The sequence below is a fragment of the Sander lucioperca genome, chromosome 22 (genome assembly GCF_008315115.2).
Source record: "Sander lucioperca isolate FBNREF2018 chromosome 22, SLUC_FBN_1.2, whole genome shotgun sequence".
Taxonomy (NCBI): domain Eukaryota; kingdom Metazoa; phylum Chordata; class Actinopteri; order Perciformes; family Percidae; genus Sander; species Sander lucioperca.
Genome location: NC_050194.1, coordinates 22,867,317 through 22,894,248, shown reverse-complemented (window position 1 = coordinate 22,894,248; position 26,932 = coordinate 22,867,317). Strand labels below are relative to the sequence as shown.

Sequence of the window (26,932 nt, the reverse complement as noted above, 5' to 3'; positions counted from 1 at the left end):
ATACAGTTACACACACAGAGTGTTGCCCTGTTCGAGATACCTTATCCAGCCAAAACATAGTAGCTCATATGTTGAGCCATCAATTATGCATTGTGTTATGGCATCACATTATCTGTAAAGGGAAAGATCCACAGTAGTAGTACATGTTTTAATTTCAGTTTTGGCTCTGATGAAGACCTAAAGAATACAGGTGTATAGTAGTGAGTGTTGCATCTCCACAGGATATTGTTGGTTAGCTGCTGTTACTACCTTTTCACCATGCTCAGTACCGTATCCGTGCTGCGGCCAACAGCGCTGTTGTGGCTCTGGTTTTGAAAAAGCAACAGCGGCACATGTACACAATCAGAGGAGTTGGCAGAGCAATCAGTCAAAATGCGAGGCTTGCCAGTACCTGCTGCCTGTCAAGCGCCGCTCTGATCCCCCGCCAGATTTCTACTCTTCTGTTGTGTGTATCTGGCGAGGAAACCGAAGAGGAGGAAGCTGGGAATTGGCCTGAACTTACGTATAACAAAGTCAAAGTTAGTCCAGATCAGCTGGGAAAATGTGGCTGCTGTGCATTCATCAAGCTTTAAAATGTCTTTCAGCAGCTATAGCCACTGGAAAAGAGAAAACTAATACTGATGTGTATTAACTACAGAGTTATTAACCAGCTGACGGTGTCGCTGCGACTCAGCTGGTCAAGTCTCCAGAGGCTGGTTTTAGAACGTAAGAGACGTCACCTGCTTCAACAGCCAATAGAGAAGTCAGCTTGGTCAAGTCAGCTACACACTATAGAATAAAATGACCCATAATCCATTTCATTTCTGTTACAAACAGTTAACAGAGGCTCAACATGCACCCACATTGCAAGTAGTTTCAAGTTTCAACTCGTCTTGTCGCGAATCTTTGGTCTGAACTGGGCTTAAATAGTAGCAGCCAAACAAGAACTTTGCTTGAATAAAATAGCTTATAATGGGAAGAATTATGATATATTTCAGGAAGTATTTTATCAAGGAATATATTAGCAAAATTATAAATCTGAATTGATTTGGCGGAGTCCAGGAAGAATAGCTGTGACTATGGCCCCAACTAATGGAGATTCCAATAAATCAAATCAAATTCCCCATCACTTGAAATTGCTTTAAGAAGGGATATCTTTGCAGCCAGAATGAACTTCGTCTTAAATGATTGTGACCAAGATATATACTCATAGTCATATTTAACAGTTAAAAACCTGTCAGTGCTCTCTGTTGGACAAACTATCTAATGGAGACACTGTTTCTAAATTACCTTACACTAGAGCGTCATAAAGTCAAAAAAGACAAACATCACACGGCACAGGAGAAGGCTACTAATGCTAGGCTACATTAGGTGAGACACAAAGTTTGCTTTTTGACAACTTGTAAATTAACTTTAACTTGTTAATAGCAATCTGCTGTGAAATCAGTGCCGATCAGGTCTGTGTCCGACATTTCTTGGTTCTGCATGGGTCCAGGTCCCAGCTTTTAAAATAATAGACGGTCCAGTTTGGTTCCAGACAGTACCGTTTCTGTACTACGATTTCTAGCTAAAGTCTCTCGGAAAAGAAACTAATTAAGTCTATTCCCCAAAATGTTGAACCATTCCTTTAAGTGTCTGGAAATGTCTCAGAATGACGTTTTCTTCCTGTGCTCGGCCTCTGCAAAGACGGCCTTCTCTTTAAAATACCCACAGTGTTGTCAAAGAGAGCCTTTTACTGATTTTATGTGAGCAAACAGGATTCTGTCACTTTTATCATCCTTAAAAAAATGACCTCCTGCCACCTCCTTAACAACATTTAGACACTAAAAGGCCACAGCAGGCTGTAACACCATCTGATGTGCAGTCAGCTCTAACACAGACCTGTGCTTGTGGCCGCACTTAATGAAGATGTCCCTGTGTTTTTGGTATAGATCTGCCGGTGTCGCCTCTAAAGCGGGGACAATGCACTCTCACATACCAGTTCACAGACCTATAGGCAGCAAGGTAGACGCCTTTCTTATCTATGTCCTGAGTCTGAGAGAGAGAGAGAGAGAGAGAGAGAGAGAGAAAAGATTACTGAGCCTGCGACTGTTCTATATCTTGTTTAAGTACATAATGTACTGAACATTACACACACTGTACTGTACATAGCTGGGTAAAGCTGGAGCCACGCACACAAATAAGGGTGTGTCTGCTACTGAAGAAATAAGAAAACCTCATTCAAAATGACATGATAATGCAAATTGCTTAGGAATCAGCTCTGCAGCTTAAAGAGTAACTACTGTTTTTTCAACCTGGAACAACAATCTTTGACATTGGTCCAGTATTAAGCGAGAACGCTGCAGTCGGCATCGGCGAAACAAGCTACAATCTAAGTTAATAGTTAATAGTTAATGGTTTCCAACCATCACAACTCTGGTTTTGGTTGAAATAAACACATATTTTACAGATTTACATGTGAAAATATGTTGGCTCTATACACGCTAAAAGTATTGCTTTTTTAAATGGAGTGTGGTGGGTTTAGAGCTAGCGACCTCAGAGCTGTTTCTGGTTAAACAGAAAGGTCTCAAAGAGGTTTTAAAAATGCCTATCTCTGTAGGGATCCTTTCCATAATGTTGTCAGACACTTAGAATAATAATCTGAGCCTTTAAGTGGCAAACACAGCACTTGTAGTGGACCAAATTGATGCTGAACATTTGCCCCATAGGGTTATATTGCAGCCTGGTCTGTGGCTGCCGGTTAGAGCGTTCATGCTTAATACTGGACCAATTTCAAAGATTGATGTTCCTATCAGTCACAGACACACAAACACATAGGAAAAATAGGGTCCAGGTTGAAAAAAATGGTAGTTACCCTTTAACAGAATATCCTGTAGATTACTCCATTTGTGTAGACATGATAGAAGATATGCACTGTGATATCTGTCTGTTTAGTATGGAACTGGAAACTGAGCTTAGCATGAAGACTGTATCCCGGAAAACAGCTTAGCCTGTCTCTGCTCAAAGATAACAAAAATCACCAGCACCGCTAAAGCTCACTAATTAACACAAGCTTAACAGGTGCTTGTAGGCAGATTTCTCTACCTTTGGACAGAGAGAAACAGGCTAGCTGTATCCCCCCCTGTTATCAGTATTTATTCTACACTAAGCTAACGGGGTAAATGTCATTAGCCTGACAGACGGAGATCAGTCCAGTGGCTACAGCAGGTCCAGACGTAGCAATGGCAGGATAGGCAGGGCTTAAACAGCAGAGAATCCAGCTGAAAAGACATAAACTTTGACAGTTACTGCCGTAGTTCATCGTAAACTCCATGTTCACTCTCCCTCTTCTCCGTCTTTAACTTTAACTCTGTCACCTTTCTTCTTCACTCTGTTGCAGTTCATCACTTTTACTTCCCCTCCCTTTATTGCCGCCCCCCTCTCTCCCTTCCTCATCCTTTCTAACTCAAACTTCACTCGCTCTGTCATGCTGTTTGCTCTTTGACAGTCTTGAAACTTGTTTTTGCTCGTTAACACTCTAAATTCAGTCTCTGCCTCTGTGTTGTGCCTGTTGAGACCACATCACAAAGCTAGCACATGCAGAACCTGACAGAGAGAAACCTCATAGGACTTACGTTATATGGCACCGCTGTGCACTTTCATGCAGAGAAAATGTAAAAATATACAGATGAAAGCTGTGAGTAATAAGATCCCAGAAAACACACATACAGTAAAGATACAAAGGGCTTTGCAAAGTCTTTTTGTGTGTGTGTGTGTGTGTGTGTGTGTGTTTGGCCATTTATCAGATAGGCCTGCAAGACACAAATTCCCTTGTTTTTTTCTTCCTGTCTTTGAATATTTTAAAGTTATTTTATTAAATAATGAATTACCTGCTACCAATATTTCTAACAACTTTTGAACATGCTGTGTGTCTGTATTGTGACCTGCCTGGTCCTGCAAGTGTTAATAACGTGCACCTCTGCTTGTTTCTGCTGCCCTCCCCTTTTGTGTCTGTTTCTGTGCAGGGGGGCACAGCCGAATACAGAACACAACAATGGACTGTCCCTAAAAATATCTGACTGCATAGCTAAGATTTAAAAATGGACCTGTTGCAACTCTAAGTGTGTCTGTCTTTGTGTGTGCACTGCGGGTGGTACAAATCTTCAATGTTGCTGTTTGCAGCGATATGTTCTCTTATACTTTACCAACACACTATAAGCACAATACATGATGCGATACTGAAGCAGTTTTCTCCTTTTGTGACAGACATTCTTTAACTGTACTTTTTCTGGCAAAAACATTTAGCTATTTAATATCTGCTTCACATTTAAATGATGGCGCAGATATAGCTGTGTGTGTGTTTTCAGGCTCAGTCTGTGTGTATTTTTGATAATAGTTTCATCTCAGCTGTTTCATCTTTTGCTATCTATGAACCTCTGTTACACTCACATTGCTTTATTATGCAGTAAATCAAAGCAAATAGTGTAATTAGTTCTTACTTTTATAATTTCTTTGCTATTTTAAGATATGTTTATCTTCAGCTGCACACATATCATGATGCATCATAGATAATAGTCTTGCAGAATATCATAATTTTGGGGAATGGGCTGTGTTGTCACATTGTATTAGGAGTTAACTGTTTAAATTCCTAGCCCTAGCATTTGTAAGCACTAGTACAGTGTGAACGGGCTGATTGCCTGGCATGTGGTATTGCTGCTTGTGGCTTTCTCCAGAACCATAGTACCCCAAAATAAACTTACTTAGAAGGCCCTCCTAAGCACTTAATATGCACTTTAATATGCAAAAAACACTTTTATTCACAGTTTATATTATATTTATATTCAATATCCACTAACGATGTCCAAAATGCTCCAAATTCAAACCGCCAGGTTCATAGGGTTCCCAGGAAGCCAAGCGTGAAGTAGATCAGATGAGCGGTTCATGAGCTATTTGAAAGACTGAACAGACACGCACATAGAAATTCCCGAACCCAGGTACAGACACTCTAGGATGACTTCTGACTTCTTTATTGTTTATTTGTGCAGCGAGGAAGAGGAGGAGAGAAGAAGTACAGATTTGGCAGCAAATGTGTTTGCATATACTGTAGGCCACAGTCATAGATAACAGACCCATAGCCACATGTGACATGTGGTAAGTCACAGTGTTTAGTGTGGCAGCCTGAATGGATGATCTCAACCACTAACTCCTAATTGTCTCTTATTGTGTCATGAAACACCACCTTTTTAATGAGGGTTGATATATAGACTGAACAGTGGCAGCGTGTGTGTGTATATATATATATACATGCAAGACTGCATACAAAATTCCAATGGTTTACATAAGGACATGCATGCAATGATGTAATATATTTAAATCAAAGGTTACTGTAACTAGAACATTACAGTCAAAGGTTTTAGTGTTAAACTCATGTGGGGGAATGTGAAGCATAAGACTTTCCTTGTGTCGTGTGGCTTCTCATCACGTATGTTCTGAAGGCACTAACTAAAGAACTCCCTGCACCATGGCCCCTGCAGTGTGCTGGGTTATGTTAATGACATGGCTGCACAACTGAACTGTCTGCTTTAATTATGGACGAGTGTTGGGCTCATGGTTCCTGCTCCCCTTTTTGGTTCTTTGATATTTCCTCCTCTTCTTCCACGCAGTTCCTTCCTTTTTTCACTGCTCCCCCAACGTGAGCCCTTTGATTACCCCTCCCCTGCATTGTGAGGAGAGGTGGACTAATCCTCTGAATCAAATGTGTCACCTACTCTAAGCAGGAATGAATAGGCCCTAGATTACCAGTGGACACTAATCGTATTTAGGCTCCACGATGATAGCTTCTGTTCTGGGCTGAACTGTGGGTCTGAGGCCAGGGTGATTATTGCATGTCTTAAGCTATGGTTGGGCCCAGCTGTTGTCGTGCACCTGTTGAGCTTCTTCCTTTCTTTTCCTTACTGGATTCTGTGGAGGGAAGCCTATAAGCATATTTATGGTTTGCAAAGATGGAGTCAAAGTTTGTTCATAAACATAGTTGCAGACCAGGAATATAGGTCAGAAGTACCAAACTTGGATCTTATTTCCATAGCTTTGACTATCTATCAATTATATTGTCTGACTGCTTGTATTTCTTGCCCTGGTCATGGGATGCCTTTATTTTATTTTTTTAGCAATGTTGCTATGTCTGCAGATACAGCAATTAATGTATCTCTTGTGAGTTCATAACTGGGATAATGAATCTTAGATCTTAATCTCTCAGTTAGCATCATGTTGGGTTTGGGATTATTCGTTTTCTTTTAGTCAGTTATTGTCTCACAGCAGTTTGCTAGTATATCAAAGAAGAAGAAAAAAAAAAGCTAAAACATACACGGAATTGCAGATTTTAAAATGGCTCTAATTTGAAACAGAACTGAACCAACTGGTGTGGGAAGACCTGTCGGGAAAAACTGCAACAAAGACTCTTCTGTTCCTTACTTACACAAACCAGTGCAGTGCTGCTAATATTACCAGCATGTCTGAAATGGCAAATTAAACTAATTTAAGCCAGTATGTGATGAGGATAAACAGAGTCTCAACAGTGCTTTACGTAACGGTTGTGAAGAAACATGATCAAAATGTTTCATATATATTGGATTTAGGACATATATACCAATGTCCTAATTGTCTGTGGGACCCAATAGTATAGTGTATGCCTGGTCATTGGTGCAGGTACCCAGACTTTTTTCTTTTGTAAAAGGCATCAGGGCATGGCCCTTGAAATTAAATGGAAATACAGTAACTATACATTCCCGTCTATAGTTCTCGTCTTGTTTATAGAAATCCCGACTCTGTAAGAGAAAGTATACCCACCTGTTTGTTTGTTTTTAAACCCAATTTAAAATTGTATTTCTGAAGTTTTAATAAAATAATGAATTTTGTTTTTATGTTTTTCATTTCACAGGACATACACATATTACATACATTTTATCTGCGTCAGTTGACCCCCAAAAAATCTTTAAGTACAAACTATGTCTTTACACCACTCTCTCTCCATCACATGCTCATATACAAATAAGGATTTCTAGAGCTCTAGCTTTCTTGATCTTTCATCACTCTCCGAGTCCCTTTCTCGCCACATATTTCATGCAAATACAGTGTCGAGGGCACTGGAGTAAAGCAATTTGCAACTTGACCAACAGTAAATTATCATTTTGACAAGCCCTGTTGCGTTGTGTTCTCCCTGTTTGCCATGGCCTTCTCGCTCCCCGCCCCCCTGCTGTCCCCTTGAACCATCCAGCTGTGCAGATTCTCATCAACGAGGCCTTGTGTCCCTCTGTCTTTCAGTCTCGGGATCTTTCTATATTCGTCATCTCTCTCCTTATTGCTGTCCTTCTCATCATCTCTCTTCGGTCATCTCCCGTATAGTGAATCCAGTCTTTCACCGGGACAGAACAACTGCCCTTGAGTGACACTATGAACATGCTGTCACCCTCTCCCACCCCCACCCCCCTTCCTCTCTTCTTCAACCTGAATAGATTGACACACAGATGGCCTAAAGGACGTTTACTTTAGTGTGTGTGTGTGTGTGTGTGTGTGTGTGTGTGTGTGTGTGTGTGTGTGTGTGTGTGTGTGTGTGTGTGTGTGTGTGTGTATGTGTGTGCCTCATAATAAATGGTTTCATCCACAGTTGCACTCAGTGCACATGGCTTGATAATTCATTCCTGATGTTAAAGGGTACATGTCAAGCTTTCTCAGGAGTAAAAGAATGCATTCAAACCCACAACATGTTTTGTTTTGAATTACATGAAGCAGCTAAAATAGCATAAAGGAACTTTTTTTTTTGTCCCTAACTTACATTAACTCCAGATGGGCAATAGAGATTCCCCAAAGGAAATATTTACATGTTTGTACTGTTGTCATGCAATGGCCATCATGTTGAGGTTCTAGAATGATGATGCCTTATTTGGCAATGAGGTCCAACATTGAAAGTGCATCCTGATATAAAGACATTTTAATCTTGCACAAAAAGCCACTTGGTTAATATCTAGGTAAGTAAGTAATTAAGTAAAGGTTATTTAGTATAGCACCTTTCACAGAGCAAGGTCCCAAAGTGCTTCACAAGAGTAAAATTGTTGTTGTACCATAAAAACAATAAAAAGAAACAAATAATAAAACATAAGCAACAACAGACCGAGCACGAGGTGGGACAAAGGCCAGTTTGAATAAGTAAGTCTTCTGTAGGTAGTATGATGATGGTATGTCTATAGGAACAGTGTTCCACAGTGTCGGAGTCACCACTTAAAGGCACGATCACCTTTTGTTTTCAAAAACTACCCCCTAATTTTACTGGAACCTCAGTGAATGTGTACAGTACTTCCTCAGTGTTTTGCCTGACCCTGAGAGGTTACTGTTCCTTTGTAGGTTCCAGTTGCAAGATTAGATTGGCATTTGGTTGAACAATGAATGCCCCTTTTTCTGCCTTGAAATGGCTCCAATGTGACTTGTGCCTCTAGGTGCATATTTCAAGCCATTTATCTTATCGGATCATCCTCCACGTTAATGATGAGTAATTGGTTAATCATGTAAAGCTTATATGATACATAATACCCTCATTCAGGGTCACACACAGATTGCACACCACTCAGTTGACTACTTTCCTCTTGTTGTCTTGCTCACGCTCTGTTGCGTGACAGGTTTTTGATCCCTCAGGCTGCTGGCAGTGATACTCATTAATTGCTGTAATCGTTTGATAGAATTTTCTCTTTGGGCCATTGATTTGTGCGGGTTGTCCGTGTTCTGTCTTCTTCCAGAGAAGTTCAAAATGGGCTTTGGATGTTAGATTTAATTTACTACTTATTTTGACTAAGTGAGATGGGTCAAGGTTAAAAGTGCAATGGAAGGAGGAGATGGTGTGAAGGTGGTGATGAGTAGGATTGGGAAATGATGTGCCACTAGGGAGCCCTGTTTTCATGTGAACTCTGCAAAGCCATTGACAGAGGTCTGCTTTATGCCAAGCCACTACAGATTGGTTTCGAGCCCCTTTCCCAGAGACGAGCCACAAAAATATCCACGATGCAATGTGCTGATGTAAAGTAGATGAGTGGAATCTTGGCTGACATTTTTGCTGAAATTACATGAGGTCCCAGTGTTGCCAACTTAGCGATTTGTCGCGACTTTTTTTTTCACAAAAGCGACTAGCGACAAATCTGTATTCAGTATTGTCCAGCGAGCATGCAAGGTATTTCTCTCTTGTGGCTGCCAAAACAGTCACCTCTCTCGTCTGTTCTGTGACTGAGGAGCATCCCCTCCCCTCTCTGCTCTCTCCTCATGTACAGCAGCACTGCGCAGGCAGGTAGAAGGGGAGGGGGAAGGGGGGACAGGGTGCGGGGCCCGGTGTAGGTACGAGAGACAGCGGGACGCGACGGGAGAAAGATGTCGCTGAGCTGGCCTGGCCCTGGGCAAGCCAGCCTTCTTTGAGAATTATTTATCGATGTTTCTCCCTTCCTTTGTAGAATTTCTTTTTTTACTTCAAATAGTAATAATTTAATATAAATTCCTGTAATGTGTTTGTGATTATTTGGCCAAAGATTTCTATTTCTTTCTATCTTGCTGACAAAACCACTAAGCTTTATGCAAATTATTGCCTTGATGACATCACAAATGAAAATGAGCATATGGCGTCATATAGCTATTAGTGACTTTTGGAGCTGGTGCTAGCTACTTTCATTGGAAAAGAGTTGGCAACACTTTGAGGTCCTTCCACCCAACCTAGATAATCATATTTCAACTTTAAACTTAAATTTAAAACCATTGCAGCAGATTCTTCCCTTCTAACTTCTAACTGCTTTGACTTCTCAAGACTATTCCACTTTAAAACATTTAAAGCATTGTTTGAGAGAACGTATTTCTGGAGGCATCCGGTGCGTCTAAAACTGCCAATCTTATGGTCGATGATGTCTTTTGCGGAAATTGTAGGTATAATTAGCACCTTTGTATGTTAAGATGACACTTTGCACCCCCAGAGCTAGAGCTCTTTATGACTTGCCATGTTAAGCCTTGCATGGCTTGGTTTGCATCGTCAGAAGATCTTTCCCCTGAAGGCAGAACAGCGATGCAGGATCTGTTCTTTTCCATCCACCATCATTCATAGTCCTGACAGCTCAGCAAATTCCCTACACCCCTCCCAGCCTGCTGTTCAAAGCCTTACATTTGCCAACGGAGAGGGGGTGTAGTTGTGAACTCGGGGCCCACTGACAGAATATACCCTCAAGATATTTTCAGTTGAATGTCCTCTGAAGTGGGAAGACATTTTCTGCTTCTGTTTTTGACTAAGTCCACTCTTGGTATTTTTCTTGTGAGATCATATCGGTGTCATTTTTTAGACACTTGGAGGAAGCATGTACTTGGAAGCATGACCTACAAAACAACCCTCTCTTGCAGCGTGCACTTGCAGCGTGCATCAAAGTCACTGCTTTGGAAATGTAAGTTGCCATAAGGCTTATAGCTGTGATGCCTTTGCCGCCTTTTGATCTGTTCCAACTAATGACTGTCTTCATTGTTGGATTGGAAAATAGTAGGGCAAATAGTCTGTTTCTCAGCCTCTGAAGTACTTCAGTGACATTCCAAGAACTTGCAGTCAAGTTGTTAAACCACCATGAACTTTATTTACAAAGCATGTTTTACAGTCCATGTTTAAAGATATAAAGATGTGGTGGTGATGTTGGGACTTAGAGGGCAGTCTTAGTCAGATAGGAATCACTCAATTAGTCTGGGTAAGCACGAGACTCGGCCTTTAAAGAATCTTATCAAAGTCTTCTTTTTTTCTTTTTGGATAGAGCTATTAGATAATTAGATATTATTGTTTAGAGGCTTATTTATGGCTTCGTACCTTTAGGTCAAATGACAACTTGAAATGCATTTCGACAGCACTAGATCCACAAAAACTTCCTGCGTCTTTGATAAACCTCTTAGCTGAACTGGATCTCATTGAGTTGTAGTTTCGTATCTACCTTAGCTCTAATTGCCGTGCTACCTTTTTTCATTTGGCAGAGTACATTATCTTGCATGTTTTCTTAACTAAACAATGGATCAATATTCCATTATCTATAAACAGCTTCACTGCCTTTTCACTATGGAAAATTGTACCTTTTCATTTATTCCCAGAGTTGTCATCTACATTGCCTCAGATTCAACCTTGCACTTTGCTATGCAATATTTACAGTGAGGAAAATAAGTATTTGAACACCCTGCTATTTTGCAAGTTCTCCCACTTAGAAATCATGGAGGGGTCTGAAATTGTCATCGTAGGTGCATGTCCACTGTGAGAGACAATCTAAAAAAAAAAAAAAAATCCAGAAATCACAATGTATCATTTTTTTAACTATTTATTTGTATGATACAGCTGCAAATAAGTATTTGAACACCTGAGAAAATCAATGTTAATATTTGGTACAGTAGCCTTTGTTCGCAATTACAGAGGTCAAACGTTTCCTGTAGTTTTTCACCAGGTTTGCACACACTGCAGGAGGAATTTTGGCCCACTCCTCCACACAGATCTTCTCTAGATCAGTCAGGTTTCTGGGCTGTCGCTGAGAAACACGGAGTTTGAGCTCCCTCCAAAGATTCTCTATTGGGTTTAGGTCTGGAGACTGGCTAGGCCACGCCAGAACCTTGATATGCTTCTTACAGAGCCACTCCTTGGTTATCCTGGCTGTGTGCTTCAGGTCATTGTCATGTTGGAAGACCCAGCCTCGACCCATCTTCAATGCTCTAACTGAGGGAAGGAGGTTGTTCCCCAAAATCTCGCAATACATGGCCCCGGTCATCCTCTCCTAATACAGTGCAGTCGCCCTGTCCCATGTGCAGAAAAACACCCCCAAAGCATGATGCTACCACCCCCATGCTTCACAGTAGGGATGGTGTTCTTGGGATGGTACTCATCATTCTTCTTCCTCCAAACACGGTTAGTGGAATTATGACCAAAAAGTTCTATTTTGGTCTCATCTGACCACATGACTTTCTCCCATGACTCCTCTGGATCATCCAAATGGTCATTGGCGAACTTAAGACGGGCCTTGACATGTGCTGGTTTAAGCAGGGGAACCTTCCGTGCCATGCATGATTTCAAACCATGACGTCTTAGTGTATTACCAACAGTAACCTTGGAAACGGTGGTCCCAGCTCTTTTCAGGTCATTGACCAGCTCCTCCCGTGTAGTTCTGGGCTGATTTCTCACCTTTCTTAGGATCATTGAGACCCCACGAGGTGAGATCTTGCATGGAGCCCCAGTCCGAGGGAGATTGACAGTCATGTTTAGCTTCTTCCATTTTCTAATGATTGCTCCAACAGTGGACCTTTTTTCACCAAGCTGCTTGGCAATTTCCCCGTAGCCCTTTCCAGCCTTGTGGAGGTGTACAATTTTGTCTCTAGTGTCTTTGGACAGCTCTTTGGTCTTGGCCATGTTAGTAGTTGGATTCTTACTGATTGTATGGGGTGGACAGGTGTCTTTATGCAGCTAACGACCTCAAACAGGTGCATCTAATTTAGGATAATAAATGGAGTGGAGGTGGACATTTTAAAGGCAGACTAACAGGTCTTTGAGGGTCAGAATTCTAGCTGATAGACAGGTGTTCAAATACTTATTTGCAGCTGTATCATACAAATAAATAGTTAAAAAATCATACATTGTGATTTCTGGATTTTTTTTTTTTTAGATTGTCTCTCACAGTGGACATGCACCTACGATGACAATTTCAGACCCCTCCATGATTTCTAAGTGGGAGAACTTGCAAAATAGCAGGGTGTTCAAATACTTATTTTCCTCACTGTATCTTGACCCAATTTCTTTGTGCTTTAGACTTTGCAACCTCACAACCTTGTACTGTTTACTCGTAGCACATGTGGTCGCTTTAACAGGAAATAGGAAGTTGCTAATCTACAACTTGATCTGCCATGACTCTGCTGTAGATGCATTAGCAATGCTTTAGATGGCAATGTCAATATAACACACCTTTATATGATGGTGTGTTTGTTGCTCTGATATTTTTACAGGTTTGAGTCTAGCTCAGAAAGTCCTGTACAGTGCAAAGAAACAAGCAAGTCATTTGACACAAGCTATCATGAAAGATGACCCTTGCTACAGTTCAGTACAAGGCAATGCCCAGGGTTTAGAGAAGCCTCATGTACTGTACAAGTACAGTACAGTATATAAGATAGCTATCTAGTCGGTGCAAATATAGCACAGACATGTGATCACATGCCACACCGACATCTACTGAAATCCAATTTGACACAGGACATCCATCAGCATCATGTATTTTATAGGTTTTCCTTTTAACTATTTATTGACCTTGATCTTTTTTTAATTTTAATTATTGAATTTGATTTTTAATTGCATTATTATATGCTCTGTAGCACTTTGAGATTGCTGTAATGTAAAGTGCAATACAAATACAATTTATTGTTATTATTATTATTACACAGGGGCAGCAAAGTCTCATACTGTACTAACTGTACAGAAAACACACGAGACAACTGTATATTCACTTATATTCTACAAGGCTAATGCATCATAGATGTAGGGTGTACCTCAAGGTGTTTTCTAAAAATAAATATGGGTAGGTTTGTGGCATTAATGACACAAATTGTATAATTTAAAGGGGTACTCCAACAATTTATTATTGGGTATCTAGAAAGTTGGGGGGATGCAAGGCAGAGCCAAGAAAAATGAAGCAGCATATCCTGACATTTAGTTCTTAGCATGAGTCAGCTTTAAAAACACTGGATTCTACATTTATCATAATGCAACTCGGTAGTATCTTTCATAAGACAGCCTCTGCCTGTTAAATGCCTTCTTCTTTCAAACTTCATACCCCCAGTTTATAACACAAGTTGTCCTTAAAAGGTAATTGTTTTCACAGACTTAATAATACTCTTCATTATTGGTTGACAGGTTTTTATGTGCCGAATGCCCTATCTCGCAATGTTAATGAAAGTAAAAAATAATTTGTCTAGAATTTAGATCCACTCCAAAATGTAATGGGTTCTTCCTTGGACCATGCTACACTCTTCAACCAAGTGTAGTCAAAAAATAAGCCAGTAGTGTTTCCGTAATCCTGCTTAGGTATGCCATGAGACCCAGTACTTTGGTACCAAAATTTTGAAAACGTGACAGTACTCGTTTTTCTACAGTACCGTAGGTACCGGGGGATGCAATTCTTCTGGACCTGATGGGACATTATATGTCTACAAGTGTTCTAGTCTACCATTAATTGCTGGAGAAGAAGAAGAACGTCCACCAGCACAGAAAAACAAAGCGCCTCATCTCCTTTGCCGTACACAACGGCTTAACCACAGTCAGCCGCTGGCTGATGTTGTCTGTCACAGCCTAACGTTAGCTTTGATAGCTGACATTAGCTAACGTTAGTGCTTGTTTCATCCAGTATATTCTATAACTTCAGTTAAGTTATGAACCAGAATGGTTCTATGTGAAAAAATAACAACGGCAGAGAGAAACAGACCAACTAAACATCCTTGCTGTCTGGGAGTTCCAGGTGAACTCATGGAAGACGTTACCGTACGCTGGCTATGTGGTGCCAGGCTTCAGAGCAGCGAGCTGTGAGTCCAGACGACTGACATCCCTAATCCTGCTGCTAAGCAAACAAACAGAACCAAAAATATAACCTCCTTGGCTAAAGTAATGAACATTTCTCATATCTTCAGGCAGAATAGTTGCAGGTGAGTCACTCCCGAACAATTCTATGTACTTTAAATACCACCTGGCGTATTCATATTGGTGTTGAAAACCTGATGCTGGTTAACCACCTGTCAGATTCCTGTCCTAAAAAAACAAGCACAGCATGAATACTGAGAAATTTATTCTCACTCACATATTTCTATTTTCTCCCCCTCTGTTTAGATCATTTAAATTGTAATAATAGTTAGTTTTATTTTCAGCCGAAGGACATCATATGACTGCTTCCCCATTGAGGCACTTAACTGTTTGCTCAGTTCCCTCTAACAGTGAGCTACCTCTCTGCTTGTGTCCTGTCTTTTTTGTTTGCCCACTCCGGTCTGCAAAAGAATAGCCCTCCAGCTAAATAGAGACTTGCCAGTGGAATTTCACTAACGATAAAGGGAGCTATTCATTTTGGCAGGATTGTGAAAAGGCTGCACTGGCAGCGGCGATACAGTAGCTTCTCTTCGCTTCCGTTTTGCCATCTATCATCTTGTGTTGCTCTGCTGTGTGGAAGGGCAGATCTGAGTTGTCGCAGACTGTCAGCACAGGGGCTAAATAGTTGGCCTCCCATCTTAATATGTTGTGAGTTGATCTGGTGTCTCTGTGGCATATCTGACCCATATTTCTTCAATGCACGTTTTCATTTCAAACAGACATATGCTGCACGGACACAATCCATTCACTGCCTCTCTGTTAATCCACTGTCTGACAAGCCCAGAGATCCCCATGTGTAAACTCAGTGTGTGACTTGGTCTCATCTATTAGCAAAGTTAGTCAGAAGCTCCATCCATAACACTATTCAGCCATCTCCCCACCCTCTCCTCTCCACAGCAGCTCTATAGAAAAAAAATCTCTATGTTAAGACGGAGGGGAATTCCCCTCATGTGGAATGTGAAGTGAAACCCATCCCTCACAATTTCCACACATACCATCAAGTGTACACTAGGACATTGTCCAACCCAAGTGTCCACAAATGTGATATACAAATGATTACAACACCCTAATTTCACAACACACTCACATCCACATATAGAAAGTCGGATGCACATGCATTCCCTCCCCCTCTGATGGGACCGTGACTACATTAACAGCTTCCTCTTTTCATTCCTGTCTCAAAACACTTTGCAGTGGATTTCTTTCCCATTTCTTTCTCACTTTCACAGATTTTCTGGATATTTTCTCTCGTTCAGTCTCTCTTTTCCTCCCATTTCTTTTTGTGTGTCTCTCTCTCCCCCCCTCTTTGTTGTGGTGTGGCAAGTAGATGTCTTTTGTGGGCAGTGTGCCTACTGACGTTTGTGGGCATTACCGTTTTTGTGGGATTTTTATTAAGTTACAAACCATAATGAATTGTAGCAGTGATACATTGCCTGTAAACACTTAGATACATTTTGTGACTGTGTGGTTTTCTAATATGAAGTTGTCATCTTTGTAATAAACCTCACAAGGTATAAGACATGTTGTGACTTATAGCAAATGTAGTTGTGTTGCTGTGTTGTGTTTTTTTGTTTTTTTAACAGGTAAAATCTGCTGTCTTTTTGTGAATGATTCAAGTAAAAAGACAGCATTGATGTTTAAAGTGCCCATATTATGAAAAAATCACTTTTTCTGGGATTTGGGGTGTTCTTTTGTGTCTCTGGTGCTTCCACACACATACAAACTTTGAAAAAAAATCCACCCATGCTGTTTAGAGTGAGATATGGTTTCTGAATGTGTCCTGCCTTCAGTCTCTGGGTGAGCTGTTCAAAATCGGCACGGCTTGTGACGTCACAAGCTGAAACGAGCAGGCTAACCGCAACCATTAGCTCGTAGCGTTAGCATGCTAACGCTAATGCTAACGCTAGCATACTAACGCTAGCATGCTACCTCGTTCTCAATAGCAAAGCACTGCTACAACACACACAAGTTCACCATAATCTACAAAAGAACTACTTCCATGTGCGCCCTCATTTAGAAGTCTCCCAGCTAATCCTGCCTTGTAACTGACCGAAGTTGTAGAAACAGCCTTTCTTTTACTGTCTATGGAGCTAGCTAGCTGACATGATCTACATCTGAGCTACTGCACATGTGCAAGTGCAATCAAAGATAGTACAGAAGAAGAAGAAGAAAAGAGGTCTCACTCTGTAGCTAAAACAGAGACCAGGTGAAAGGATCTGCAGCAGTGAGAGAGAGCGGTGCAGTACAACAAAAATATGGTGCTTTTTGAAAATTAAACCATGTAAACCTATTCTGGTACAACCTTAAAATACAATTATGAACCTGAAAATGAGCATAATATGGCTGCTTTAAAGGGTTGTTTGCGTTTTGGGTAAAAACACTATTTGCTTTTCTGCCGAGACTTGAGAGATGAGAAGATGGATACCACTCATATCTGTCCATTGAATATGAAGCATACCAATTAACACGTTATACACACAGTTCCTTTGATAGTCCTGTCATCCATTTGTGTGAAAAATTAAGAAAAAAAAAGTGAGCGATTGTATATGGAAAAAGCATGAATTTACAGTATGTGTATATGAAAACACGGAAAACAACAAAAATAGACTTGCAGCGTCACACATGCGCTTACTGACCATATCGGGCAACTGACGCTATAGCTGGAGATGCAGTAAAGTTGTGCTGGGTGGATGGATAACCACAAGATACAACTTTTTGATAAGACATTTTTAGAGTCATTAGTAGGTAAATCATTTTTTTTATTTTGAACAGAGATGTTTGCCGTTTTCCTCCTGCCTAGAGTCTTAATGTTAAGCTAGGCTAAACGTGTCATGACTCCAGCTCCGTACTTTACGCACAGCCACCATATTGATATAATTTTCCTCATTTCACTCTCAAAAAGAAAGCAAATAAATATATTCTTGAATTCTGAATGTTAACCATTTGGAAATGTGGCAATTCACAGCTGATGTTAGCGCAGCTAGTTTAGCACAAGAGGGCTGCACTAGGCCAGGAAACATCAATGTGTGAGCCTACAGGTTGCAGGAGTCTGTGGAATGCATGCTAACACCTGCCTGATGTCAGTCTCTCAAAGTTTCTTGCTCCAATGCTGACATTGAAAAGCAGTAATGCTAGCTGTAGCAGGGTGTTTCTGCACCCGTTATAGCATGACTGTGACGCACGGCCATAGATACATGTCTGGCTTTTATCTCTGACTGTGAGATAAACAGGCTAGCTTAAATCCTCACAGAAGAGGAATAAAGGATAATAAAACGGAGGGAACAGGGGAAACGGAGAGAAAGAGGCAGTTAAGGAAAGAGTGTTTGAAACAAGGTCTTCAAACTAAGAAGAAATAGAGGGAGAAGGAAAGAGAGGAAAGATGAAGGGAGAGAAGTCGACAGAGGAAGGACACTCAGAAACAGAACAAGAAAAGAAGTAAGCATGAGGACAGGGGGAAAAGGGGGCTTGCAGGGGGAGGAGGAAGGGTGTCCTTGCTGGCCTTTGTACTGTACGGGCTTGTTTGTTTTCTATATGCTACATCCCTCCCTTCCTCCGCCCTCTTTCTCAGCTGCTCACCCACCCTAACAATCCTCTTTTTATTATTTCTTCCAGGGCGGAGACGAGGCGGACCATACAACACAGGAGGCCTGGGGAAATCATTAACCGCACACAAACACATGCAATATGACTGGTAGGTTGTGTTCTGCCCACGTGTTTAGTATATTTATGGTGTGTGTGTGTGTGTGTACACATCACAGACTCTGGCTGGTTTGAATAGTGATTCATTATCTTCATCCTTTATACTGTCATCATCCAATTGTGCATGTGATTTGTCACAATATGCAGTATGTGCAGCTCAAATGCGCGATCGCTCTGTAGGTGTCGTTTCCCACTGAGTATGGGTGTGAAATGTTTGCCTGATTACAATTCTAATTTAAACAAGTAAACAAAGCAAAAACAAACGTATACAAAAGTATAACTAGAATTAGTAGTTCCTTATTCATCTAGTTCTAGGGTTGTACAGAACATTGTGGAGCTTTATTTATGATGTTGGCATGCAAATTCTAAATCAACATTTGAATGCTGCGCAGATATATATATATATATATATATATATATATATATATATATATATATATATATATATATAGAGAGAGAGAGAGAGAGCGAGAGCTGTTTCCGACTTTAAACATTTCCAATAACTCCAGAGCGTTGTTTCTGTCGTAGCATAATGTTGCTATCAGCCTAAAGGCGCAATTATTATTTCATCATTATTTTATGAACTTATTAGATCAGCCTGCTATACATGCATTTATATTGATGAAACTGACGACTTATATTCACTGAAGTTAATTTAATAAAAAAAAGACTAACTCATTTAATCAAATGAATCATTTTATTCAAATTAAGGATTTTGTTGGAAGATTATTTTTTTTAGGGTGGTGACCTCATAAAATATGCAGACAGACAATCGATTCAGCCTTATTTATTTGATTTACATTTGACAGCGTTTCTTCACAACTTTATTCATTCGTTTGTCAGGATTTAATGGTTATTAATAACAAAACTGGTTCTAAGTAAGAGATTTTTTCTCAGTGGAAATCTGCAAGATAGGAAATTGGGCAATGGCGCACCATATGCCAAAAGAATAAGACTTTTATGTAAATTCAGTTTTCTATGACTGCACAAAGCATCTTCAGCAATCACCTTATTTTGAATGGTGCTTCCCATAGTCCTCTCCTCTCTCTGCACAGCTGGAGTGAATAGGGAAGTGCATAATTGTGGTTTAATCCCGCTCTAAATCCCTGCAGCATTAGGGAAGCAGCAGAGGCTGATAATACATAGCAGCTCAGGCAGAGTGAGACGGAATAACCCCATGAGTTGTTTGGACAGATGTTTGGTGAGAAAGGCTTTAATGGTAGCTTTCTACCATTAAAGCCTTTCTCTTCAACCTCGTCAGCCACAGGTTGAAGAGGGGGAACTGGACACAGGTGACGCTGAAGTGTAGAGAGCTGTCATTTTTGTTGCAACCCCGTCTTTGTGTGTTGCTGTGGCGATCAAGGCAACATGTGCACATCAGGTTTGGTTGTGTACCTGTCTCTTGTAGCAGGGAAAGAGACAAAGAAGTCACTATAACTATTAGTAAATATTTGCCTGTGTTATACTTTGTCATAATGCTGTTGACATCCAGGTTGTTGACCCCAGACCCCTTTGCAAAAAGGTTGTTGACCTAGTTTGACCGAAGTAAAAGTTGCTTTTAGGTGAATGCTTGTTGTTGCACAATCAATTTTGGCCTGTTACTTACGATGTTGTTGTCACAAAGGTAAGTAGCGAGGCTTGGACCCAAATGCAGTTCAGTTCAGAAAACAGAGTTTATTAGCAAAAACTTACAGTGGTTCCAACAAGTGGTTCCAAAAGCACGCAGGCCAGGAAGCGAGGAAGCCAGGAATGAGCAGGCACAAACAGTACCCCACACTAAAAACACAAAAAACTCAAACACCTTGACACCACTGAACAGCAACACATGCAGCACACAGACAGAAGGTAATAATCCCACAAGACAAAGGAAACACAGAGACTAAATACACAGGTTAATGAGGAAACGAGGGACAGGTGACACTAGGGCTGGGAAACAGGTGAAACACATAAGACAATCACAAGGGTGGGAAAACCAAAAGACAGGAAGTAAAACCAGACAAGACTAGGGAGAAAAGACAGACTTCAAAATAAAACAGGAAATGGGAAAACCAACAGAAAACATAATACCAACTAAACAAAGAAACTTGACACAGGGACTAGACGTGACAGTTGTTGTTTGCTACATAAATGTCAGATTTCATTAATTTGTTGGATTATTGATTTGACGCCTTGTTTTAAACAAACCTACATTAATACACATGTATATAATATAAATTAGAAATTAAGCTTTATGAAGGGACAAAAGTATTAAATACTAAAACTTAGTTTTAAGCCTGGCACTAGGTACTTGACCAGTTGTGCTCAAATAGCTGAGATGAATTGGTAGAAGTGCAGTATAATGTTTTGTGGCTTAAGACAAACCAGCAATGAGGCTCAGTCAGTATGGTACAAATTATATTAAATAGAGTGATGAGAAGATCCAAAAGATTTGTTTCAGGGCCGATCCCTGCATATTTTAATGGATCGTATTGACTAAAATGAAGCCGAAAAAATTCTTTCTTTACTGTACTTGTCGTTTTCAACAGTCACGTCAATTTCAACAGTCACATCCTCCCAGTTAAACTTTCATTAATAATTTACTGCAGCTTTTATATTAAAGATCCCCTATTATGCTTTTTTGGATTTCCCCCGTCTTTTAGTGTTACATAATTTTTTGTGTATGTAATAAATGTATAAAGTACAAAAAAACGTATTTTACTCCAAATGGAGCTTTATCTCCCACAGACAGCACTTTTTCCTCAACTGCCTAAAAACGGCTCGTCCACATTCCTGTTTTGGAATTCCTCAATTAATGATGTCATTGATTGAGAAAACCAGCCCAGCTCATATGTGCTGCCCATCGGCGCTGCCTGAGCGCAAGCACAGCCCGCCCAGTGGCTTGTTTGAATTTGGTTGGCCAATCACAACAGAGTGGGCCAGCTGACCAATCAGAGCAGACTGGGCTTTTCAGGAAGGCGGGCCAAGAGCTCAGACACTGTTTCAGGTGGAGGCACTGCAGCAATGGGCAGTATGAGAAACATATGTTTTTTGAACATCAAAGCATGTAAACCTATCTAGTAGACTGCAAGACTACAGTTATGATGCTGAAAAGGAGTATAATAGGGGCTGTTTAATGTGTCAAATATATATTTATTCAACATTTAGGTAAATATATAAGCATTGGATCAGGCTCGGTATCAGCGGAGACCCATTATAAGGACCCCTAAAAACTCGATCCCTACATCCCTGGTTACAAATACTGTGTCCAAAATATATAAGTATGTGTCTACTTGCTCACTTGGGCTATAGAATATTTAGCAACTGCAAGAGAGAATGCAAATCTATACTTTCTGTCAGGGACGGGAGCATCTTCAAGGTCACCCAGTAAAGTGAGATGCCATTGTGATTCATGGTGCTTGTATAAGCTGTGAAACATGCTCCCTTCTCACTAGCTCCTGCAGTGACCTTTTCGAACCGCCTTAAAGTAAAGCTTTTCTCTCCGAGTGGCCCCCACTGGACGCTATGCTCTTTGCTTAAACGAAGGCCAGAATATGTGTGGTTTCCCCACAGAAGGAGTGATTTCGTAAGTGGGGAAAGAAAATCATTTGGAGGCTGTGGAACAGGGTAAGGGGGATATTTTAAAAGGTGTGCTTAGCCTCAGGAAGTGAGTCTTTCAAAGCAGGGATGGGGGTGGTGCAGACATTAGACTCACACTTTGGGGTTCAGGGGTTGATGTGTGTGTGTGTGTGTGTGTGTGTGTGTGTGTGTGTGTGTGTGTGTACACAGGGGGCGTACTGTGCGTGTGTATATATATATATATATATGCAGCTGTGTGTCTGTGCTTGTGTGGGTAGGAGCCAGGCGGGGTGTTAGGCAGGGGCACAGGCCCGGCGAGGAGGTGGGATCAGTCTCCCATCGTTGGGCTAGAGGCAAACATTCTTAACACCTCATAAATCTCACCTGGTGCTACAGGACCGCTGCTGACATAGCTGCTGCAGTGCACACTTACACACATGCATTGCACACACCTCATACACATGTGTACAAACTGTGTAGCATGCACATTTTTAGTGGGTGCATGCTATACAGTATGCAGCCATGTGTGTGTGTATATATACTATGTTTAATTGCACACAGGCAGTAAAGTAAGAGCCTGAGAGTCAGTCATGTCAACAGCAGCAGTGAAATTGGAAAAAGACAGTGATTTATAATAATCACATTTTATCCATCTACCCTTCTGACATAAGAACAAAGGAAAGTTAATCTTGGCATCATTGTAGATTTCAATCCAACCCGCTGAATAAATCTGCAGCACTGTAGTCGAGGTAAAAGTAATCCCTCTTGTGATTTGTCCTGTTTCACATCACAATCCACTTTTATGTTCACTTCAATTGTTTTGTTTTGTACATTCGGTGTCAATCATGGTCATAACCCAGTATTTACTGTTAACCTTTTTTTGTTGTGCAACCTTCTGTTAATAAAACAACATATTTTCCGCTTGAGTAAAAAAACAAAACAATCAGCCTCTTTGCCAGTGGAAAATTACACTTAATACTCTCTTGTGTGCTCTCGCTGGCAGTGAAGTAAATTACCCAAATAACCCTTACAAATGTATAGCGAATCACTGGTATAACTGCAGTCAGAAGACAGCAATTACTGGTGTGTGACATTAGTGCACTTGGTGAACTGCTGTATGGGAAGGAATGCCGTAACGTGTACACAAACACACTGTAGACTCCCCTGACCTTGTGTTTCTTCAGTGTGTGATGACTACAGTCCCAGTGTCCTAAAAGGACAGTGGGGAATTAGAAGGTCACCAAGGGACTTGATCCCCTACTTCGAAGCAGAAGCGGTGGCTGTTTCCTCAAGAGTGAACACTTGTTTGAACACAAAGCATATTCAGAAAAGAAAGAAAACTTGAACGTTCCCTCTAAAAAGGATCACACTGTTTGCACCCGTTCTGTATTTTGAATGCAAGAAAATAAGTGATGACTAATGCTCACACACTTGTTTTTTTTAAGATTATTTTTTTGGGGCATTTTAGGCCTTTAATTTCACAGGACAGATGAAGCCATGAAAGGGGAGAGAGAGAGAGGGGGGAATGACATGCAGCAAAGGGCCGCAGGTCGGAGTCGAACCCGTGGGCGCTGCGTCGAGGAGAAAACCTCTATATATGTGCGCCTGCTCTACCAACTGAGCTAACCTGGCCACGTAACACACAGACTTGACTTTAATGACTACAGGGCCAGGTTCAGTGAAAAAGAACGACAGGTAAGCTCTTATCAAGGTAAAAATCTGTCCACCTGAAGCAACAATCTATCACTCTTACAATTTAGCTCGTCCAGCTCACCTCTGACTAGAAGACTTTCTCACTACAGTGTATGGTGACTAGATTGCTAGCAGGTGAGGTGTTAAAGAGGTGACCATTTTCTTTAATGCAAGCTAACGTTATAGCAGTATAATGCATCGGCACTCACGCTTTCCTCGTCACACTGACTCACCACAGAAGTGTTGAGAGGAAAGCACACAGTGTTACTGCCACTCTGTCCTCTTTTTCACATCACTATGCAGAACACGCACATTCCTGTGAAGGCTTGGGCATGTAAAACAAAACCAAAACGCAGCAAGAGCTGGAATCTGCAAGTATTCATCATTTGTTTTGTCATTTTATTAATCGACTAATTGAATAATTTCCAGCCTGGAGAGGACTTATGATGAGTAATGTGATGAATAAGTAAAAAAAAACAACAGCATATTTTTTCAACTTAATGGCGCCTTTAAAAATATCCCTAAAATGAAACAATCTGAGAAGAAAAACATGCCACTTTGTTAAACTGCTTACAATTTACATTATGTCCACATTAAGGCCATAACCCTGCTGTGAGAGATCAAAAAGTTTGAGAACTACTGTAATAATTGTTAAAAAATCACACAAAAAAAATGTTTCACTGAAATTAACAAAAATGAAGATACAGTAACACATTTGTGTTTATACGATTGAAGCGTGGCTTAAAATAAAACAAAAAACACGTATTAATGGCTAAAAATAAAATGTTGAGCCTTGCCAAAATTAACAATAAATCACAGAAAGAGTAAACACAGGCAGCCAGGGGGGCTTGTCACTCCTCCAGCCTGTAATAACCACAGAGAGAGATACAGGCATACACAGGGGATGTTGGCTTCATCAGCCTGAAAGAGTATTTTCTGGTCTTTGTCAGAATATTATGAGCTGAACTTACTAGCTGACTGCTGCCCCCCTCTCCCTCTCTCCACAGCTCATTGATCACCGGCTCCCCCACCGCTCAGGGGCTATTTGCTTGCAGCTCAGAGGGAATGGTTTCCTGGCAAACAGAGTGGGTCCGGGCAGGGAAAGAGTGTTTTCTGTGTGGCCGGCCCGCATGCTCACAGTGACTGACCGAACTGAGCAATATTTTTTTCTTGCTCTGACAGGCGTTAGTTTAACGAGAGATCGAATGCATTAGCACAGAAAGTACACAGTTCCGACCCCGCAGCTGACCACCGCACTTCACTGCTGCTGCTGATGTTTTTGAGAGAGTGTGGTTATTTGCAGCGGTCATACACAAGTGAGGCCCTATTTTTTGGTGTTTAAAGACCAGACTCCTGTGGCATTTTGATTTGTATTTCTGGATGTCAGCTCCCCCAGCCCCGCCCCTACTTTTACTGTAGATGCATTTTTGAGGTACTTTCGCCTTCTATTCCCAGACCCAGTTGGCATTAATGAGCTGTTATGCCTTAGCCGCATCGCTCTTCTCTCTCATGTCAACATATATAAATGTTGCCAGGCTCGAGGTACCACACTTTATGTGCTTGCTAGGTGCTTGCTGCACTGCTGCAATGCACGTGGTCCCTGACAAATAATGCGAAAATAAATCTGGACAAAAGTAAACAGTGCTTTTCTTCCGGACTATTTTCAGCTGCAAATGAATCCACATTTGGTGTTCTAGTAAGTATTTGTGGCAGCAGGATGATGTGTGTGGGATTGAGTCAAAATAAACTACAGTGTGTGTGTTCATGGTGATGAAGGAACATGTCACCCAGTGCAACAGTGTGGCTCATTGATGTGTTTTTAATGGTTTTTGGACAACAATGGAGCTCTGTGGCACCGAGGAAAAGCTATATCAGGCTTTGGATACACACATGATTGGGGATTTGTTGACAATCAGAAAATATGCGCATGCATACCAATCTCTGCCACTAATTGAACAACAATTTGTCTGCAGTAATTGCAGACAGGTTGCAGTGCATCTGGCAGTTTTCAGCAACAATGTGTCAGTGAAACAGAGGAGGCATGGGGTTGTTTTGCATCACAGTATGTGCTCCGCTGTGTGAGGCTTTACTGTGTACCAGAATCCACACTGATAATTTATGTTAGTTAGTTTTGTTTTTGCTTATCCCTCCGAGGCCAGAGGCTCAGGCTGTCATCAGAAATTTCTCTCTTTTGAGCGCAATCACATCAGACAATGAACTGGAACAAATGGGCCTCGCTCTCTCTCTCGCTCTCTCTCTCTCTCTCTCTCTCTCTCTCTCTCTCTCTCTCTCTCTCTCTCTCTCTCTCTCTCTCTCCTGGTAAGGCTGTGTTAAGTGTAATGGTTTATACACATCCTTTCTCTGCTTATCTTTTGGTTGGTCTCGTTCCTCCTAACATGCCCTCCATCACTCACTTTACAAACAGAAACACACTGCTGTTCAGCAAGAGCGCCTGCTTATTAGGAGCACCAGACTTGGAGAGGACCCAAAAGTGACTGTGACTGTGTGTGTGTGTGTGTGTGTGTGTGTGTGTGTGTGTGTGTGTGTGTGTGTGCGCGTGCGTCTATTTTTGCAGCATGTGCAAATGTTTTAGCATGTGCTTGTGTGCGTGTTTCATCTACAATTTACAATCCCCAAGGACTTCAAGTATGACAGAATGTAAATATTCACACACTGTATTTTCTCCCAAAATGGCATCTGCATCGTCAGGAACAAATATTATGTGTTTAAAAACATACATTTTGGGTTAACGGCATAAAGAAATCCTTGTTATGCTGCCAAATCATGTCGCAGTTCTTTCTCCTTCTATTGGACCAGGGAGCGGAGGTTTTTTTCAGACGTGTCAGCGTGTATTTTTGCTCTGCATGTACAGTATTTCATTTGGCCTTGGCCACCACTGATGAGATCAGAGCACCTACAGTGCAGAGTGTGTCTTTGCGGATCAGATGGCCATGCATGAGCATGGCAGCCTGGCCATTGTCCCATCAATCAGCTTGTAAATGTCATTAGGAGGACCTGGCAGCTATGGGACTGATGACACATGTTGAGAGGACTTTTATCCCGCACAGTGGGATTTAGAACTTTACTCCTGGTCTGGGCCAGTTATACAAGATAGAGTCTGGTTTCTTTAACTAGCAGTTGGAGCCTAATTGGGTTTGCAGGCCTGCGTCTGGTCCACATGATGAGTATATTCAAGTGTGAACTCTGATTCCACGCTTACTAATTTGACTCACTTTCTGCAGCAAGAGTTGGAGACTAACTGGATTTTGATTTGGAACTTTAGTAGGTAACATTTATTAAAACAAATAACCTATGCCATTAGTTCTGTTTTCATTACAGGGTTTTGGAAGTATTTATTATAAGCATTTCAAAAGGATATAA

The 26,932-nt window shown here is 41.1% G+C and overlaps 2 long non-coding RNA genes across 2 annotated transcripts in view; both read left to right on the top strand.

Moving 5' to 3' along the window:
* LOC116061029 overlaps positions 1-26,932 on the top strand; it is a 104,502-nt gene that overhangs the window by 40,161 nt on the left and 37,409 nt on the right. Inside the window, exon 3 of the long non-coding RNA XR_004107635.2 lies at positions 18,218-18,296. This is a non-coding gene — a long non-coding RNA (uncharacterized LOC116061029). The remainder of the gene's footprint in view (positions 1-18,217; positions 18,297-26,932) is intronic.
* LOC118494236 lies at positions 628-14,240 on the top strand. Its single transcript, XR_004896334.1, has 4 exons — positions 628-638; positions 6,503-6,505; positions 8,130-8,135; positions 14,069-14,240. It is a non-coding gene; the product is annotated as an uncharacterized LOC118494236 (long non-coding RNA).